This window comes from Balearica regulorum, chromosome Z (genome assembly GCF_011004875.1).
Source record: "Balearica regulorum gibbericeps isolate bBalReg1 chromosome Z, bBalReg1.pri, whole genome shotgun sequence".
NCBI lineage: Eukaryota > Metazoa > Chordata > Aves > Gruiformes > Gruidae > Balearica > Balearica regulorum.
Genome location: NC_046220.1, coordinates 75,936,477 through 75,957,000, shown reverse-complemented (window position 1 = coordinate 75,957,000; position 20,524 = coordinate 75,936,477). Strand labels below are relative to the sequence as shown.

Here is a 20,524-nt window from a genome sequence, read left to right as displayed (position 1 = left end):
TTCTTTCTCTGTGGGAGGTTCCTCTGAGGCCAAGTTGTTCTTCTGCGGGATTTTTTTCATTTGTCTGTGCTTGACCACCTCCTTCCTGAAAAAGAGCATATGACAGAAGGGACTCCAGGGTCCCCTGTCTCTGTTGCAATTTAACCCCAGTCAGCAGCTGAGGACCATGCAGCCACTTGCTCACTCCCCCACAGTGGGACAAGGGAGAGCATTGGAAGGGTAAAAGTGTGAGAAAACTCGTGGGTTGACATAAAGACAGTTTAACAGGTAAAGCAAAAGCCATGCACACAAGCAAAGCAAGACAAGGAATTCATTCCCCACTTCCCATGGGCAGGCAGCTGTTCAGCCATCTCCAGGAAAGCAGGGCTCCATCACACGTAACGGTGACTTGGGAAGACAAATGCCATCACTCTGAATGTGCCCCCCCCCCCCCTTCCTTCTTCTTTCCCCAGCTTTATATGCTGAGCATGACATCATACGGTATGGGATATCCCTTCGGTCAGTTGGGGTCAGCTGTCCCAGCTGTGTCCCCTCCAACTCCCTGTGCACCCCCAGCCCACTCCCTGGTGGAGTGGTGTGAGGAGCAGAAAAGGCCTTGGCTCTGTGTGAGCACTGCTCAGCAGTAACAAAAACATCCCTGTGTTATCAACGCTGTTCTCAGCACAAATCCAAAACACAGCCCTCTACTAGCTACTATGCAGAAAAATAACTCTGTCCCAGCCAAAACCAGCACAGTCCCTCAGTCACCCATGACCACAAAACAGGCTTTAGACTTAGAAGAGTCCCCAGGAACATCTGCTCTGCTCCCTCTCAGACCAGAATGCCAAGGAAATCCTCCAGCATCGTATTGGCAACCTCAAAATCTCAAGAAACCACGATGACCTACAAGGAGAAAGCAAGCCAGCACTGCAGCTCTGCAATCACCTTAGCAAATTCCTCACTCCTAAAGGTGACCAAGTCAAATACAGCCAGAAGAGCAGGCAGGTGAACTATGTCTTTCTAATCCCAAACCCCAGTGACATCTGTCAGTCTGACCTGAGAACCTCCATACCCAAAATCCTGCTTAACACTGAGCAAAAACAAGGTCATGAGAGGCTTGAGTTATTTCTCAGCACCTTTTGTGCATTGCAAAATACACTGAAAATTAGACCAGTTACGCATTGGGAAAGGAGAGCAATAGTTTCTGGCAGCCTACAGATGACAAGAAGTCTGGAAGTGTAGCATTAGTTATTTCAGTACAATGTAATACTGTATGATAAATAATGTAAACATATTGAAAGTTTGAGGAATATCAGATAAGATTCACAATACTTCATGACTACAGCTTTTATCAGAGTTACTGATCTCACCCTCCAGCACTCAGGATGATGGCAGGCCAGCAGTGCTCATCATGAACTGTGTCAATGACTTCTTCCACTTCTTCTTTCACTTGGAGACCAAAGCACTAGCTTCAAGTTCTGCCACAACAAAGTAAGCAGCACTCTGTGCTCTGAAAGAACCTTTATATTTCCTCTGTTCCCTTGGTAAGAGTAATTCAGATTAACTTTAACCAGTTCTTATTTAACTTTGCTTGATTTTCAATACATATGGGGGTTTTTGTTGTTGTTTCAGAAATTAAAAGACTCTTTACTTATCCTTGCATTTAAATCACAAATAGCTATTCACTGGATAATAGTGCTTTTATGAGTTGTTCTTTTTAGTATTTTCACTGCTTATTGGAACCAAACCCAGAATAACACCTCCTTTTATCGTCTTTGTGACTATGTGGTGACAAAACCTGTCAGTTGTCACACCTGGTAGTCCCATTATTAACAGCAGCTATTCACCAATTGCTGAGATGCTAGTTTCCTGTAATGACAACTGTCAGCCAAAAGAACTTCCATTATTGGCTATAATTCAGATAATTTGAGAATATCAATCCTGTGAACCAACCTTTGGGGAGAGACATTTGAGTTATATAAATTTTGCAAACAAAGAAGCACTCACAGTGCCATCTTTTGCCTTTTCTCCCCCACCCCCCCAGCCCCACCAGTGCTCTTTCCCAAGACTCCCTCTTATTACCCATTGGTGTCTGGCAAACTGAGGAACATACACCTTGTCTGACAGCATCTTCAGAAGCAGAAAATATGATTTACTGTGATTTACCTCCTTCCTAATCACAGCTAGGGGTGCAGAGAGGTGATGAAGTCAAAAAGCCTCCTTTAAGTTCCTGCTAAACATGGTCAATTTATCCTTCTCTCGAGCACAGCAGCTTGTCAGGCTGCAGATCCTTATTTGGAATTATTTTTGTGCGCCTGGAGTCAAGCCCAGGTCAGGTCATCTGTTTCATCAAAGGAGGAAGTTTCTGAGGATGACCATCACGGGTGCAATAAACCCACACAATAGTGACCAGGATTTTCTTTCAAAGCTTGGCAGCAGCAATAGCTTATTCCCATGTGTGTGTATGTGTGTGTGCGTGCATGCACATGTTTCAAGACATAAATACCCTCTTCTGTTCTAAAGAAGTTTCTTGTTTAGTTTTGAAACATTTTTCAACAAAACCACCCACCTTCTCACAGATACCCTCAACCCCCACATGCTGCACATGTGAAGCCTTCGGGGCATTTTCTTCCTTGTCCCTTTTCTCCCCGTTGGAAGTAGTCAAACAGGAGACCGTGGTCAGTCCTGGATGTGAAGCTATTGTATTACAGCTGATGTCTCCAAACCACCCTTTCTTTTAACCTGATAACACTGCATGAGCAATCCCTGCACATTTTTCTGCAGGGGGAGCTTGTAGTCCAGTCTAGACATTGGAAGTAGAAAAACCAGCTGGAGAATTCTGGTTTGTTCAGCTGGAGTCCAGATTAACTAAACTCCTGCCATTGCTCCCTGAATGAAGGAGGTGTGAGGGCTTCAGTCACCTGGCCAGTGCTGCATGCTATGAAACCCATTCTCTGCAAATGACAAGTTATGAAGGAAATGAAAGCAAAACTCTGCCAGAGGAACTTTTGCTTCACAGATTTGTAGGGCAGTGATTTTTTTTTCTTTTTTTTTCCTTTGGGAGCACTCATGAAAAAGGAGAAACATGAACGTGACAACCCCAGGGTGACAGGCCAAACCTCTTCCACTGGACAACTCACAAGCTCACACATTAAACCCAGTTTCCACCGTTTTGTGCCAGCAGAAGCAAGGATTTCCACGCTTGTATGCCTGTGGGTACAAGCGGTGCTTCCCAGCAGTCGCATGATGGCACTCACCGATCACCCCCTTCCTCTCAGTCTGTTTTGGGCCCTTTCACCATAAAAAGACACATCTGTAAGCAATATAGTACCCTTAAACTTCATAGACGTAGTGGTGTCAGCAAATGCCTATCTCTACTAAAAATAACAGCAAACAAATTGGAGGCTGATATAGTTTTTATGGGAAGTCTTTTTCTTCTCTGTCCTTGACAAGTCTTTTACTGGCTGTCTCTTGTATTAGATTTTTAAGAAGGGTAAAAAGGAAGACCCAGGGAACTACAGGCTGGTCAGTCTCACCTCCGTGCCTGGCAAGGTCATGCAACAGACCCTCCTGGAGACTATGCTCAGGCACATGGAAGATAAGGAGGTGACTGGTGACAGCCAACATGGCTTCATTAAGGGCAAATCGTGCCTGACAAACTTGGCGGCCTTTTATGATGGGGTTACAGCATTGGTGGATAAGGGAAGAGTGACAGATGTCATCTACCTGGACTTGTGCAAGGCATTTGACACTGTCCCGCATGACACTCTTGTTTCTAAATTGGTGAGATATGGATTCAATGGATGGACCACTCAGTGGATAAGGAATTGGCTAGATGGTCGCACTCAAAGAGTTGTGGTCAACGGCTCAGTGTCCAAGTGGAGAACGGTGACGAGTGGCATTCCTCAGGGGTTGGTACTGGGACCAGCACTGTTCAACATCTTTGTTGGCGACATGGACAGTGGGATCGAGTGCACCCTCAGCAAATTTGCCAACGATGCAAGCTGTGTGGTGTGGTCGACACGCTGGAGGGAAGGGATGCCATCCAGAGGGACCTTGATAGGCTGGAGAGGTGGGCCCATGCAAACTGAGTGAAGTTCAAGGCCAAGTGCAAAGTCCTGCACGTGGGGCGGCGCAATCCCATGCACGACTATAGGCTGGGCAAGGAATGGATTGAAAGCAGCCCCGAGGAGAAGGGGGGTATTGATTGAGAAGCTCAACATGAGCCGGCAGTGTGCGCTTGCAGCCCAGAAAGCCAACCGTGTCCTGGGCTGCATCAAAGGCAGCGTGACCAGCAGGTTGAGGGAGGTGATCCTGCCCCTCTACTCTGCTCTTGTGAGACCCCACCTGGAGTACTGTGTCCAGCTCTGGGGGCCCCAGTTCAAGAAGGACATGGAGCTGTTGGAGAGAGTCCAGAGGAGGCCACGAAGTTGATCAGAGGGCTGGAGCACCTCTGCTATGAGGAGAGGCTGAGAGAGTTGGGGTTGTTCAGCCTGGAGAAGAGAAGGCTCCAAGGAGACCTTATAGCACCTTCCAGTACCTGAAGGGGCCTACAGGAAAGCTGGTGAGGGACTGTTCATCAGGGAGTGTAGTGACAGGACAAGGGGTAATGGGTTCAAGCTGAAGGAGGGTCGATTTAGATTAGATGTTAGAAAGAAATGCTTGACTGTTAGAATGGTGAGGCACTGGAACAGGTTGCCCAGAGAGGTTGTGGAAGCCCCATCCCTGGAAGGGTTTAAGACCAGGTTGGATGAGGCTTTGGGCAATGTGGTCTAGTGGAGGGTGTCCCTGCCTGTATCAGGGGGGATTGGAACTAGATGATCTTTAAGGTCCCTTCCAACCCAAACCATTCTATGATTCTATGATTCTATAAGTTAACTTTTTATCCAGACAGGTCAGTTGTGCTTCTATCTATGTTCAATATTTTTTTTCTGGCATTGAGCAAATCTGCAGGATTCACCTGTGTTACCTGGAGTAGCCATAGCAATAGGACATTTTGCTGAAATTTGACAATTGTTAGCTAATATGTCTGAGGTTTAAAATGAAGGGAAATAGAGGATGGTGACGAGAAAGGAATGTGACTTGAGAATATCCCACTTGTAATTTTCTTTGCACGGTGCAGGATGATGAAATGGGAAATAAAGAAACATATTTTGCTCCTCGACATTGCTACTGTTCAGTCTCCAGTGTCTGTCTGGTGCCATCCCCTAACCAGTAATAGCTCACCCTTGGTAATAGCTCACATCTGCTCTGCAGAGTGCTGTTCTTACAATATAATCAGCATCAGTAAACCAAGTGTAGCCAATTTTGTCCATGCTGTGGGTTTCATCTGAGTCATGCAATGTGGTTTTTAAGAGACGGACAGAGAAGCATGACTTGGCAGAAAGCATCGCTAACATGAGATTTAAAAGCAATCCTCTCAAGCAATTAAAAGCCATCTACTTCTGTGACAGAAGATCCACCAGTTCTCTCAGAGTTTACCACCTCACCATCTGCCCAATTCACTATGGACTATTTTGGCCTTTTCCTATATTCCACCAAAGCAATGATGACTGCAGTATGTGTAACATCCGTAGAATTAGAGCCAGGGAAGGACCGGTAGATCATTTACCTCAACTACTGCATTGGCCAGGCCACAGTGCATCACCCAGTTAACTCTGCATTGAGCTCAGTGCTTTGGATGTGTCTGTCCCCTCTCCCAGAACAATACTCTTCATCTTGCTGCTAAAACACTAAGAAATGGAGATCAGCTGTTGGTATTTTGCTTTGTTGGTTAACGGTTTGGAAGTGTTTAGCTTCCTAATACTCATTTGTTTGGATTGAGGCTTCCAGCCTCAGTTCTTATGTTAACACACTCGTGACAGGAGGCCAGGTGTTCAGAGCAAGAGAAGTGAGAGGTTTGGCTGGGCTTGTCCAGCTGCAGGTTTACCAGAAAATCATTAGTTGCTGAAATGAACCCAAATGGACCCAATCAGCTTGGAGTTAGGTCCAGAACAAAGAAATGCCAGATAACGAATCGTTACCAGGTCATATGCTTCAGTACTTCAGAAGTCTTGTGGAAGGATCAGGCAGTGTTTCCCCCCTCTCCATCCCACTGAACAGCTGGTTAGAAATAAGCTAAAGTTAAATATATCTGTTTCCTTCTCCAACCTCTCCCATGAAGCACCAGAAATTGATCTAGTTCATCTCCCACAGGTTATGGGTAGCACGAAGCTTCCCTTTTCTTACATGTCTGGTTGGTACATCTTGCTCAAATGTGCAAGGTCATCCTGGTTAATGGATTTGGGATCAAGCAGAAGTATTCTTTCAGGTCATGTTGACTTGTGCTGCAGAGGGTTTCCACCCAGCTCTTCTTCACAGCTTCAAATAAGTTTCCAAGCTCTTTGCCATCTCTGTCCCAGGTGAAGCTTTTTCAATGAAAGGGCCTTGCCTGATGGAGGCCTCTCAATTAATCCTGTTAACTGCTTGTGGTGAACTGCAGGTCAGCCCTCTGAGGACTGAGATATTTTTGTCAATTAGTGGTTTGGGTTCTTACCACCTCCTTTTCTACACCTAGCCAGTTCCTCAGAGCATCTAATCTGACTATAGTTCCATCAAATAGAAATCCTGGGCAGAAATAGGTAGGTTGTTGGTTTTTGGGGTTAGGGGTTTTTTTCCTATTAAAAACAAGCCCTCTGAATCTTCAGGGATTTCCTTCCCTGTGACTAAAATTGCAAGTAATGAAGAAAATACAATATCTAGTTCTATCACGATCAAGAAAAGAACACAGTTAGTTTGTCTTTGTAGCAGAAACAATGCTGGAGGACTTGTGTTGCTTTTGGTTAGATTTCTTAGCCAGGCTACACAGGTCTCTGGAGGCCCTTGTGGGTCTGTAGCCCCCTCATGTTTGTCATTTACATGGAGCGGGTGGTTTGCAACTATGTAATGGACCATTTTGCAGAAATATAAACACTGTAAAATACTGACATGGGGTATTTGGTGAGGAGAAAATAATTTTCTTGTCAAATAGTGTGAAAGCAAACCTCTTTTTCTCTACAGCACAGCAGCACAAGTAGATTTCCCACATACCCACTACACCAACGTGCCTGACTCCTGGTCTGCATGATGGGCTTCAGCCAGGAGTAACAGGTCCTCCACCGCTCCACTAAGGTCCTGCCTCTGTTAGGATCCTACCCAAGGGGAGGGTGATGCTACACAATCCAGTGCTGTGCCGAAACACAGGGGTAAGATCCTGCAAGTGTTGTGGTTTTGCTGGCCCAATGCCACTCCAACCAACCACGAGGTTCTCCCTGCCAGGTTAATCGCATTGTTTTTCTTTGGAGCTAAGTCTGGCAGGGATATCGCTCCAATACAGCACAATGAGTCCATTAATAGAGAACCTGGAACAAAGGCTCATGAGACGTAACAAAAACTATGAGAAATCAGGGTTGTCTGGGAAACATATTTTCGATGGGATGGTAGAGCCTTAGTACATAGTTAAGGTCATTGTTAAAATAGCATTAAGGTTGAAGAATGACTCAAACTTTGGCTAATTTTCATGCTATCAAGCAAGCTGACTTTTCTGCTTCTTCCTGACTGCATGCAATGGTGGCATGGGCTGTGCAATCACAGCATGTATCCCTATGTGGACTGCTCAGCATTAAATCAACCACCCAAACTGAAGGCATAACTGGAAGGGCAGCTCTGTCAGCACACAGAGTCCCAGCTGTCCCCTGGTGCACGTGGTGGTGTGTGTGGAAGACCCCATCTTCGCCCCGTTGCCCAGATCAATGACTTGGTCCAAGCGTGCCATGCAGCCATCTGGAGCATCCCCAAGGAGAAACACTATTTACTCAAGTTTCCCCCCAGTAGAAAGCAGGGCATGACACCTGGCAGTGACAGGTTACATGTAAGGCAAGACCCAGCAGTGTAGGAACTGGTACGCAGCCATGGTTTATGCTTGGAGACTTGGAAAGCCTCCCAGGTGACCAGTTAAGGCATAATTTTTGTGAACTGGTCACTGTAGTTAATTAGCGATGGGGAGTCCAAGCCCTCAAAATACTGTCCATGCTTTGCCAAGGTCTAAGTACCCTGTCAATGGGGCTGCAGGGCACCACTGGCGTAGTCATGGACTTGCCTACTGGTTCAGGTAGCTGTTTCTAAAAGTGAAGTGCATATTTGTGTGTGTATGTGTCTGAAGCAAAGGCCAGTATATCTGTTGGGTTGTATTTCACACTCCGACTCCTGCAAGGAAAACCAAAGCCTCTCACAAGTGTATTTCTCCATGGATATGGTTCAGAGAAGTTCACCGTAGAGCCTGTCCTGAGAAACATCACATCTTCTAGGGCTGACAGAATCCAGAGGCAGCAGAGAGGGAAACTGGAGCGGTATATAGAAAATAACTTTCCTCTCTCCTTTGAAGTCTCGCAGATGCGGTGCGGAAGCCAGCCCTCTTGGAAAGCACAGCGGCTTGCTGAGTTGTAAATTTATGTACACTGGGGCTTCTTCAGAAATCATTTCCAACTTCTGTGCGCAGACACTTGTGAGACATCAAAGCCTTAGGTAAGTAGGGCACCTATTACACTGAGCCTTTATCTTTTCTTGAGAGGAGATGGGAAAGAGCAGGAAGTTTGATAATTTTGCAAAGCTAAACCTGAAGTTTATTTCGGTAGCTGGGGTATATTGCAAGCATCTTCACAGCAGTTTTGAATTTGCAGCTCTCAACATCTGATGTCCCCAGTGTGCAAGGAAGATACTCACGCACTCCAAAAACTTGTAGGGAAAGGGGGAGACGATGCTAACAAGATAACATACTTGTTTAACTCGTTCTCCTGTGAATTTAAGCTGATGTCATTGTTGAAATTATTTTTTTGTTGTTGTTCTTATTTCTCAGATGCCTGTTTTCAAAAGCCTAAATATTATTGCTGGGGAAAACAGAAGTTTTTAGGTAGGTCTGTGATGTTGCCTTAAATCATACTGCCCCTAGAGTAGAGGGGAAACTATTCACATGCTCAAAAGAACATGGAAATATGTGAAAAGTCCTAGAAATATATAATTCCTGCCTATTTTTCCCTCCCTAAACTTACTCTAGAGTCTTGGCAGCTTCAGGCACCTCTTGGAACACATCAAATAATGAAGAGCCAAAATCTGGGTAACCTCCCACTGTTCCTGGGGCAAAAAAAGGTGGATTTGAGCAGGCAAGAAAAGCCAGCTGTGACCTGAGTGCCCTTGCTGCTGTTTCCTTGCTAAGGCATGAGACAATTAATTAATGGCTCCTTTGTAAATTGACTCTCAGTGAGAGCTGTGCTGTAAGACAGGGATGCAGCATGAGGGGTCCTCGAGGGGATGCGCCATGAGGGGTCCTCGAGGGGAGCAGCTTGAGGGTGGAAACTGAATCATCCAAAGCCACTGAGGTGAACACCAGATGGGAATTTGAGCAGTGGGATGTACTCTCATCCACTGGACACTGCAGATTGGTTTTGCTAATGGCCCTTGGCACTGGCTACCTAGTGCTGCAGGTTGGAAACATACACCTGGCCTGGAAAATTCAAACTCAGGCCAATCCTTGACTAGCACATAATACTGTAGCTTCATTTCTGACTTATGCTGTGCCAGAAAATGGCCCTTAATACCTAGTTCCACAGGGGGAAACTAGGTCTCATGCACTCTGCTTTGCCTGTTGTGCTGAGGGAGTATTTTACTGTTAATCCTTTATTATAAACATGCCAACCATTATATTTCTGGAAGTCCTTTGCCAAAATTTCTCATCTGCTACAATGGGTATTGGTGTGCCTGAGTCTGCTTTTGTGGGGGATTTGAACTCCTTTATGCAGTATGTTGCTCTTAATGAACCCTATTGTAATTGTATATATGATATGTTCAATAAAAGTATTTTGTAATGTTTCAGAGGTCGCTGACTAATTCAGGATGGATGGTGCTGGTTGGTGATCACTTGCAATAACATTTTGAATGTTTTCAGTTGTAGGAGTTTTTTGTGTTAAACGACTACAAGTTTAATACACGTTTTGTGATCTTTTACTTGTTTGCACAGAGTTAGGTGCACACGGTCAAATTCTAATCTATGATCCTGTGGTAAGTTCAAAGTCCTGTAACATTAATGATAACTATGGATCGTTAATGATGTTAACTTCAATCACAGAAAAAGGGAGCGGAACCTGAGCAGAAAGCTTGCACGAGCCTTGACACACTTCTAACAATATGAGCTCTGAACACACCATCATGCCTACCTGAGGATAAGTTTCACCTTCTTTGGGACCAGACTTTATTCTGTTATTGTTCTTTAGCTGATATTTTATAAAGATGTCTCCTGCCTTTTAACGTTCTTTTCTTGTAATGTTGTCTACTTTTAACTGCTAATAAGATAGCTCAGAGAGCTGAAAGGTTTCTCTTTGGGTATGCAGCTGCGATTGAAACTTCTCCTTTTTATCAGAAGACTCAGAAGTTGTCACTTTGAAGGTTATGTCACTGGTATTCTAACAAACTGCTGGGAAACTGAGACTTTTCACAGCAGCCGAAGGGAAGTAGGCGCATGAAGCTTCCTGAAATTCCCTGGAAGGTGACAACTACACTATTGCAAAAGTTAAAATGGAAACTTTGGTCAGGAGTTCTCACACTGGCAGTGGGCTGTAAAGATTACATGGCCATGTGCTGCTTTTAGACTCAGATTGTGACGCCCTTTCTTTACTTACTCCTCTTATTTTTTATTTTCCATCATGGTGCAAGCATCAGGGAGTCTGTTTGTGCAACAAACGTCCAACGTGCCTTAGAACAAATCAAACCAGAACCAGCAACGCCAGGGAGGGCTGTCTGAATCATAATCAGGAACAACAACCCCATTTCTACAGAGCTGTCCCTCCCTGGGGTCTTGTGCTATTCTTTCATATGTTTTGGAGTGAAAGGCTGTTTATAGCCTCATTATAGAGTATTTAGCATTAAATGTCAGGAAGCATCTGCTGGCACATTTCTCAGTAGGAGACTTCTGAATTCTGCAAGTGAGTTTGGGTAGCTGTCGTGAATATACATGGGAGTTCCCTCCAGAGATTTGGATCCTGTCTTTGAAGGCAAGTTAAAGACGCCTTGTTGCACTTCATAAAACAGGGTTCTCTGTAAACAGTCCAGCTGAATATTCAGCAGTGGGCGTTCTCATCTTCCCTCATTTCAGTAACGTCCACTCTCTGGCCCGTATCGTAGGCACCACTGGGAGACGTCCTTTGCTGGTGCTATTACCATGTGTGCAGGCACGCTTCCATGAGACACTGGTTTCAGCTGTAACACTGGCTTAAGAGGTTAACCTCTGCCGGACCCTAGCATCACAGTTCATTGCGCCGTGGACTGCATCTTTGTGAGATCTTCTTTTGGACTCAGTTGCTGAAAAGATGTATTTAAAAAAAACAAAACAAACCAAACAAAAAAACCCCACAACCCACAAAAAAAGAAAAAAGAAAAGAAGGCTTGTGTGTCTGGTTTGTATGGTGGTGACTTCAAGCGGACATAACCAGACCCCCACCAGCAGACACTGCTTTTTGCCAGAGAGCCAGATAAGGGAATTGATCCAATAAAAATGCAAACAAATACACTTTTTTTTTGCTTATTCAGCTCCCAGTCTGAGCTTCTGGGGGTGTTTTGTGTGGCATAACCACTCTGTTTGCAGGAAGATTTGTACCAAACTGATCTGAGCAGCAGTGTCCTTTACTCAGAGTGCCCATTTCTCTTCACACCCAACCAGTACATGTTGTTAGACATCCAGTTATGTATGGCTGATAGCCTGTATGGTCTTTGTGGCTATGGCAGGTCCTAGAGAAAGAAGTAGGGCTGATTCTTGTCCAAAATGTTGAGTGAAATCTGTGCTTTTAGGACTGGTCTTCAGTTAGACTGGTTTTATCCTTCTGTTTGGATATGCAGGAGGGCCAAACCCCAGTATCTTCTGCTTCATCCATCAGCATCATGCTAAACTTTCTCATCCCTGGATGGTTGGTGTGCTGATGGCTGGTGGGTTGAGTGTCCACAAGAAATCATGAGAGATCTGTCCGTTGCCATGCCTCTTTCCCAGCACATTACAGCTATAGGAGGAAGCCACAACATAGCAGGATATTTCTAAAGCAGAAACTGAGGATGAAGAAACATGCACAGCAGCTCTGTACAAACAGACTATGAATTCACAGAGGATGAAAAAAATAGGGTTTAGTTGCACCCATAGTCTAGAACATGGGAGAGAGGGGAAATGCTCCCCAATATGTTGTATTTTGTAAAGAGTGCAACAACTTTTGAAAGAACTCCTCTGGAAAAAATCTTCTGGAAAAGAGCTGAGGGTCGTTAAGGGAAGAACAGATCATGTAAGCAGTTCTTGCAAAATTACTTTCCATTAGGCAGCACCATGTCTTTCTTTTCCCCTTAAAAATTGCATCACTCTTAAACAGTAGCTTTTTAACTCCAAACAAAAGTTGTCGTGCTACAAAAGCTTTAATCTCAAGCTGTACTCTTCGTTCCAAATTGTTAACCATTGTTAATTTTATGTTATTTTTACATTAGTGACCAACATAGCAAAGACAGGAAAGAATTGTAATTTTGCATATCCTCCAAGACGAATTCCGAATGCTGTGTAAAAGTCTTCCTACCAGCTCACTGACTCACCACCGTAGTGCTTGGGGGCAAAATGCTAGCAGGAGAGGCCGTCATATTACTGTTGATACTAAACCTGAAATCTGCATTGTGGGGCACCTTTTTCCTTAAGAAGACATTCTTCTGTTTCAATAATAGTGTCATGAACTAATAGGAGAACTGGAAAGTGATCAGAAAAAAAGTTTCTTCATTTGTACCCCCCGGAAAGGCGTGTATTCCCATTTTAAACAATACCATCCCTGGTGTGTTTATAAACACCTTGCAGTCCCTGACGCCTCCTACTTGGTTTCTTGAGGAAGTGAAGCATTATTATTCCCTTTTATGAATAAAAAATATAGAAGTAAAGCAGCAATTAACTGACTCACCCAGAATCTGTCACAGATGTGAGAAGGGATTTGAGTCTCATTTCAGTGTTGCTCAGTCTGCTATTCTTCCTTCTTTAGGTGTCCACATGACCCTATTAGTCATAACCATGGCCCATTATCTCCTGGGAGAACTTTAAATAAAGTGGTAAGCTTTCACTGCCGTGTTTGCAATCTGCAGCACTGTAAACCAAAGAATAGATTTAATTTGAAAAAGGCTGCAGAGAACAGTGGTACTGACAAGTCTCTTTTCATTAGCTGAGAACAAAGAGCATAAAAAAAACCCCCAAACAGACAACAAGATGGTTAAGGAGATGTGAATTACCTGTCAAAAAGCCTTCCACTTCAATAATTTGGCATATTGCAAGGAATATATATAAAAAAAAATTGTTTCTGTGGAAAAAAATCCTTTTTTATTTAAACCTGACACTACTTCTGAATTTTTCAGGCAGAAGATGTCATCAAACCTAAAAGTAGGTGGCAAAAAGGCCTACAGGAACAAATCAGAGCTTGTAAATTAGCACTGGAAGTTTGCATTATGGAGTTGTAGGAAAATCTGCAATGCTGGTGTGGCTTGATAAACGTCATTATTTAGATAATTGTTTTTAATCTTAAGTTTTCGTATTATACCCCATCACAACTGTACTTAGGTGATTTTTTTTTTTTTTTTTTAGATTCGCTCTCTTTTCTTTCTTAGAATTATCTTTGTAATTGTTTTTAGGCTGAACTAGGCATCGAAACAAGTAACTTTGTGTCAAAAGCTGATCCTATTTTTTTTTTTTTCCCACATATCCATGGCATCCAGAAACCTGAATCAGGATCCTGTTGTACTTGGCATCATGAACACCCTAAATAATTGGTTATCCCACAGAAGTTACATAGATTTTACATGTCCTTACGGGAGGTAATGAAATGTCCGACCTTTGGGAAAGAATATATGGGGTTTTTTATTTAAAATCTCTGAGTGCTGTCCAAGAAAATAAACCTGTTGACTGCCAAAAGTTGAGAACAATGTCTCGTTTGCATCTCTCGCTGCTGCAGTGTGCACCAGCAGGTTTTTAATGCTGCATTTCTCTTAGGTGAAATACAGAGTCCTACCTATGGCATATAAACTTTTGTAATACCTGATGTCATACCCGAGTCCAACGATCAATTGCTTTTTTATTTACTCAGTGCTACACAGTGCAATGTTCCACCCCAGCTTCGGGAACTTTGCCTTTTCTCTAGCAGTCCTTACCGAGAACACGACGTACACCAAGACATCCTGTAACTCCTGGATCACGTTCAGCGTGCTCCTGCACAGCTTTACCTCCAGATCCTGGAAAGCGTGGTGTTCCCTAGCGAGCTTCGTGGATGAGCTGGGGATAAGCCTGGCGTGCTCTGTGGAGAAACCATCTAGGGATTTTAAAAGAAGCTGCAGCTTTTTGCATGGTGCTGAAAACAATCCCTTCTGCTTGTCTTGACAAACTGCTTCAGGTAGAAAAGAAGATATAGAACAGCCAGGTAGGACATTTTTTTCATTTCTTCTTCTGGAAGAAAAGTATAAAAGCTTGTATAGAGGCCCTGATTTCAACTATTTTTTCCTGTGTATTTTTTTTCCTTTTGCATACTGGATTACTCTGCATCTGTAAATGTTGGTTCTTGATAATCGGTCCTCTGTGTAAGTTGGTTTTATGTAGCACCAGCGGCACACAAAGGTAGTGTGAGTTGGGGCCACTGCAGTGAGTCTTTAGCAAAGCTTTCCAAAGTCAGTGGGAAAGCACATGTCCATTTTAATGGCTTTGGATCTAGGCCATTCTTCTCTCCTTGTTTCAAACTTCTGAAGAGAGCCAGGCTTCTCCTTTTCCATGTGCTTAAATCTAAAACGTGCTCAGAGCTGTCCCCATCGATTGCATTTTAATTTAACAGTAAAGGCATGAAACACAGGAACGTCTCACCACATCATAGAGGGTTTTGCATTATAACTGACTGTCTCTGGAGGAGATGTGCTCTAGCTTAAACTGGTACATGAGCCAGTTAGAGTGTTGTTTTCTGGCATGTGGTGTACTTAGTGATAAATGATCTCACTGCCTTTAAAACTGGAGGGTGCAAGACTGGGATGGAGCATTTGCACCACTTGCTGAAGATACCACAGGTCATTAGGATTCACCTGGATATGTTTTCACTTAGCAAGGTTATTTTTGTTTCAATTAACTAGTGCAAAGACGTGAGGGCAAGTCATGGGTGCCCAAAGACTTTATGAATATGGACAACTGATTAGATTAAATGCATCCAAAATATCTTCTGTACTACAAAGAAAAATAATCCCTTCCCTCCCAAATCCTCGTGTATCTGATATAGGAAATCTCCCATCCTTCCCCCATGTCTGATACTAGTTTGACTCTCAACCCAGCAGTAAAACGCTCTAGCATGTACTGAAGGAGGATTTTCACCACAAAGCATTGCTCTTCTCTCTCTGCCCACAAAACATGACTGTTCAGGTATCCTGACAACAGGCAAAAGTCCCAGCAGGAGATTTCCTAAGTGAGGCTGCAGGAGGAAGAAACATTTTTGTTTTAGCTAACCTTAACTTGCTGCACTAACCTTAATGTATACCTCTGCAAAGGATAAATCAGTTCAAAAATACTACTGAAAGGGAAGGTTAAGGACATACTATTGGTGATAGTGGCACTCTATCTAATAATCTCTCAGTGTTACTTGCTTGCAAACCATCAGAACAAAATAACCCACAGTTCATGTTACAGAAGTGACTGTTTACTTCCTTCCAAGCCAACAGCTTATTTTTCTTAGCAATAAAAACTCTCTGTGGATCTCTCTTTAGTCAAATGTGTGACTTACGGCTTTAGCTTTGGTTCTAGCTTTTGTCTTATTCATGACGTACACACAGTCCAGCATTACTGAAAGTCACTATTCTAGACTTCTTAGGAAAAAAATACCTGGAAGGAAGGAAACAGTTAAATAGGCTAATTTTCTGATATCAAAGTAAATCATACTGTTTGCTGGGAGTATGGCTCTCTTCAAGTCAGCATAGAAACCTTCCAGTTTCAGGGAGAATAGTTTGTCACCATGGGACAAGCCAGATCCCCAGAGCAAGACCAGCGGGCTGGCTGTCTACATCAGACAGTACTGCGTACTCGCTGGTGACCCACCACCCACGGACTCGGTGTGACAATGTTTAGTCTGGATAGCCGACCAGTCCCTCACACTCATGGGTGCAGTCTAGGACCCACAAATATTTGCATGGGCTCACCATTGGCTCCAGGAGGACCAGGATTAGGTTCTTGCACATGTGTAAACTGATACAGAGGTGATGATGAAAAGACACCTGAGTCCCTGAGGCTCATACTGCAGGGAAGCTCAAAGAGGTGAGTTTTGCTCTACTGTCTGTAGCTATGTATATATTTAAATATATTCATATTTATAAAAAACTGATTTTCACATCTCAAAGGTTGAATTATGTGGTTTTACCAGTGCTTCCAATGCCATACCCCAAGTAGAACCATTAAAAGGAAGATTGCAGGTAGATCATGCTCCATTAAAGGCTTTGCTTTTCCCCATATGCTCCAGTGATGGACAGCAACGTGAGATGCTTAAACTGAGGGTTGAGCAACACTATGGTGGATCTAAGGTCAAAGCTGTGTGCATGCCCTGTAGGCAGGGCTGATAACTATGATCCATAGGTAAACAAGACTCCTTTTCCCTTTCCCTGACTCACTCCAGGGGCCTGTGCAGCTCCCTACCTGCCTCCATTCAGTGTCATTCTTTCATCCATTGCTTCCTTCTTACTCCGTTGTTCATGTGATCCTGAGTTTACTAGGACTTGCATCTATTGTGGGGTTGCAATTTCAGTGGCCATCTGGATTATCTACTAGTTTAACATTAAAACCTTCACTTTCTGTCCCCTGTCCTTTAATAAGAGCTGATGTGTGCAATTTATACTCGTTGTCATTGGGAATGTTGCCAATGCTTTCCCCACCTGCCATTTCACTTCTTGGACAAACAAGATTTAGTTTACTTTTCCATCTTAAAACTACAGCTTTGGCTTTTCAACAGTACAAAAGATATTGATATAGGTGTGAAGGGAGTGAGAACAATGGTTTTGCTTAATTTATGCTTGGTTACAACAGAATGCTGTCTTGCATTATAATTAGGATTGCTCTCCCTGCTATTCTCTTCTAGACCCTTCCACCCTTGGTGCAGTGTCCTTGTAGACTCAGGGTAAGTGCTCTCTATCTCAAGAGTGTTTCTTCCCAAGGTCTCTAGCTCTGCACCAGGGTGGGATGGCTGGCATGGCAACTACCTCGCAGGTGTCCTGAAGGCTGCTCCCCCATAACAAAGCCATCCAAACTGATGTGTATCTCCTCCTGAGTTGCTGTAGTTTTTAAGAACTGTTCTATGAGCATAAACTGAAATTGACAGTGATTTATGTTTATTTATTTGCGGGGCTCCATTAACATCCTCTTCAGCTCTATTTCCTGCAAGACCAACCAATGCCTCAGCCACGTGTGTTAGACTTCCCAGGTACCTTACAGGCACCCCCAGGCTCCACTCATGGCAAACATAGGCATCTACTTGCAAGCACATTAAACTCACTGATTTCCAGTGTTTTTCATTACCATTATATCTATCAAGCAAGGAGTCTGTCTTTCAGTTTAGGTCTGACTCTATGGCTGTTTCACTTCATCCTAGTATGCTCCTAAAGTTTCTTTTTTTCACATGTGAATCTTTTTGCTTCTGCTGCCTGGCCTTCACAGCTCCCTACACGCCTTCCTTCTTCCTTTGAGTCTTCTCCTTCAAGTGCTCATTGTGGTTTAACCCCAGTCAGCAACTAAACCCCACGCAGCCGCTTGCTCACTCCCCCGGTGGGACAGGGGGGAGATTCACAAAAATAAAAATGAGAAAACTCATGGACTGAGATAAAGAGAGTTTAATAGGTAAAGCAAAAACTGTGCACACAAGCAAATTTCTTCTCAGCATTTTTCCTGGAGCAGTGTAAATATGTTGTTCCCAAATATGCTCCACAAACTCACCCAGGACACTGCCTTTGCTGAACCCCTTTGTGTTTTGTGCTACTTTTTTGCCTACAGCCAAGACAGCAATGTGACTGTAGGAAAAAATTAATGTCCATGCCTTTCTGGGCAGACACAACCTGTTCAGCAGATGGCATCTACAGAAACACTCAGACCTGTGTCTGAGCTGTTTACATGTCTGTACCACGCTTTTGCCCACAAAGCTAATTCAATCGTACTTTTTCTAAGAGAAATTATGACTTTCATTTACTGACACAAGGCATTTATTCTGTTCTGCTTACACCATCGTTGCAAAGGTCTTTAGGGATTACATGTGTTTTCTAGTACTTTGCTTCATTCCAGGGAACTTGACCAGATACTAACAGTCCTTAGAAGACATTTCTTCTTCACCCAAGCCCAGCAAATATTAGCTGTCAAACTAGCTTAAGCAGTTACACAAGCAGCTGTACACTTTGGGTACATGTAACCTAATGTGGAGCTAGGTGATAGGCAGAGCATTGCAAAGCTCTGCTTTTGAGATGTGCCACATCTGGAATGAGAAGTGCTTTGCTGCTTGCCAAGATTCAAGGTTGTAATAAAGTTGAAAACACAGATTTAGAAATAATGGAACATGGCATAAAAAAGAAGTTAAAATAACAAAACACATCCTAAACATTATGCTTAAGAGTACAGTTTCTCATTGGCTGCAGTAAGCATCACATAACTTCTGCATGTCTTCCTATTATTTAGGTTGGAATGTCCTGTCATTATCCGAAGATTATCTATCTCCTTGCTGGGAGTAGGCACTGAAAAAAAGGTTGAGCTTGTATTTCTGTGGCACACCAAGCCAGAGGGCCATGGGTCTGGGGTTTGGTTTGTTGGTTTCTTTTTTTTTTACTTCCTTGCTAAGAAAACTCCTTTCTTTATTTCTCCTGACTAGGCATTTGGTGCCACACAGTACTGCTGAAACCTTAATTCCCTTTCCTCTCTCAGAGTCTTTGATTAAGTTTTCTGTTGTGTGCCTTCATTAGCACATTCCTAGCTTCAGGCTGTGTGTCATTGCCTTCTGGAGATACACCAGTAAAACCTTGATCACTCTATCAGAAACAGCAAAGGCTACCTTTTCCTATGATGGGGCCCAAAACCAGTTTTACCCTGCTAGCAGCACGTGCAAACCAAACATGGTATGACAAATTCTAACACTGGGAATAGGGTGTTTAATTTAAATACCTGCCTCCCTTTCTATAGAGCTCCTTGATTTCAAAAGCATCACACCCCAACAGGAGAAATGGCAAGAATTAATCTCAAATAAGAGCTATACCCCCAGCATCCTTGTGGCTGTATGCACTGCAGTGCCCTTGTCCCTGCATTTCTCACCAGCTTAGCTGCGGCTGCCTTCTCGTCCTCCAGGATCTCTCACACTGCTGTTGTGCTTTTGGGAGAACGTGCTCTCCTTAATTCTGCCATCAGGTCCTGAAGGCCCTGTGCACCCATCAGGTTATTCCTCTTTTTCATAGGGCTGCAGAGGGATTGCGGAGGGATGCATAACTTCCATTTAACAGGAATTTACTGTTTAAACACCCAACTGTCCGTGTGCACGGAGATGAGAATACAGGTCTTTGTTCTCATCTGTGTAAGTGCGGAGGAACATGCATTTCTGTTAAACACCTGGAGAACAGAAAAAGGAACAATCTAACAAAAAATAGACTTGCACTGAATAAAAGCAAAGGCTGACAGTGCCAGGACCTGGCATGCCTGTGCTGTGGCCGTGCTAGTGCAGCTGTGGTTTTATATGGCTTATTTACTGCCAAGGTGATGCTGCAATCGAAGTGCAAACTGTTGACAAAAATGTCATACAGTTTCCTTGTGGAAATCTCCAGGGAAATCAATGGGCTGGTGTCTATTTATGCCAGGTTGTATTAGCACAGATGTTTTAGACTTTGGGTTAATTAGCTAAAATTTGATAGTTTAGAGAGGAGCCAAATTCTCTCGTCTTGATACATTAGGCTACCTGGGCTTTCTTTTAGAAGATGGCCATTTTTTTTCTGGTTCCATCCTGACCATGCTCCATTGCCACCAGGCAGAGGTTTCTTTATTATTTTCAGAGCTCACAGCACATGAGTTACAACAGGTCAAGAAGTCACCCCGTCCCAGTCATCAGTGCTAGAATAATATACTCCGTCATGCTCCTGTCCCCTTTTGGGACTATTCCCCTACGGAATGCTGGTGCTGCTGCACATCCCTAAAGCGAACATCAGTTGGTCACCCCTGAGCTCTCCCTGACCCCTCTGAAGTGGCCAGCTTATAACCATCTAGCCAGCAAAAGCTATAATAATATAATAAGGACCTAATGCAGAAAATAATACTATAAAATATACAAAAGATCATTGTTACTAGGGAGAATTTCACAGAAGGCAGCAGGTTGCCTCCATATTTTTCCTGGCAGGATAGATGCGACTGTAACCTGGAAAAGAGACAGTACAGATATACACGCACATGGTGTATTTAATTTGGAATTATGGTTAAAGTGTTTATGATCATAATGGATATGTCATG

The 20,524-nt window shown here is 43.5% G+C and overlaps 1 protein-coding gene across 1 annotated transcript in view; it reads left to right on the top strand.

Moving 5' to 3' along the window:
- The first annotated feature begins 14,177 nt into the window (after nucleotides 1-14,177).
- Nucleotides 14,178-20,524, top strand: part of LOC104637459 (phospholipid-transporting ATPase FetA) — an 86,083-nt gene continuing 79,736 nt past the window's right edge. Inside the window, exon 1 of the mRNA XM_075740766.1 lies at nucleotides 14,178-14,462. The gene's annotated coding sequence lies outside the window, so the exon portion shown is untranslated. The remainder of the gene's footprint in view (nucleotides 14,463-20,524) is intronic.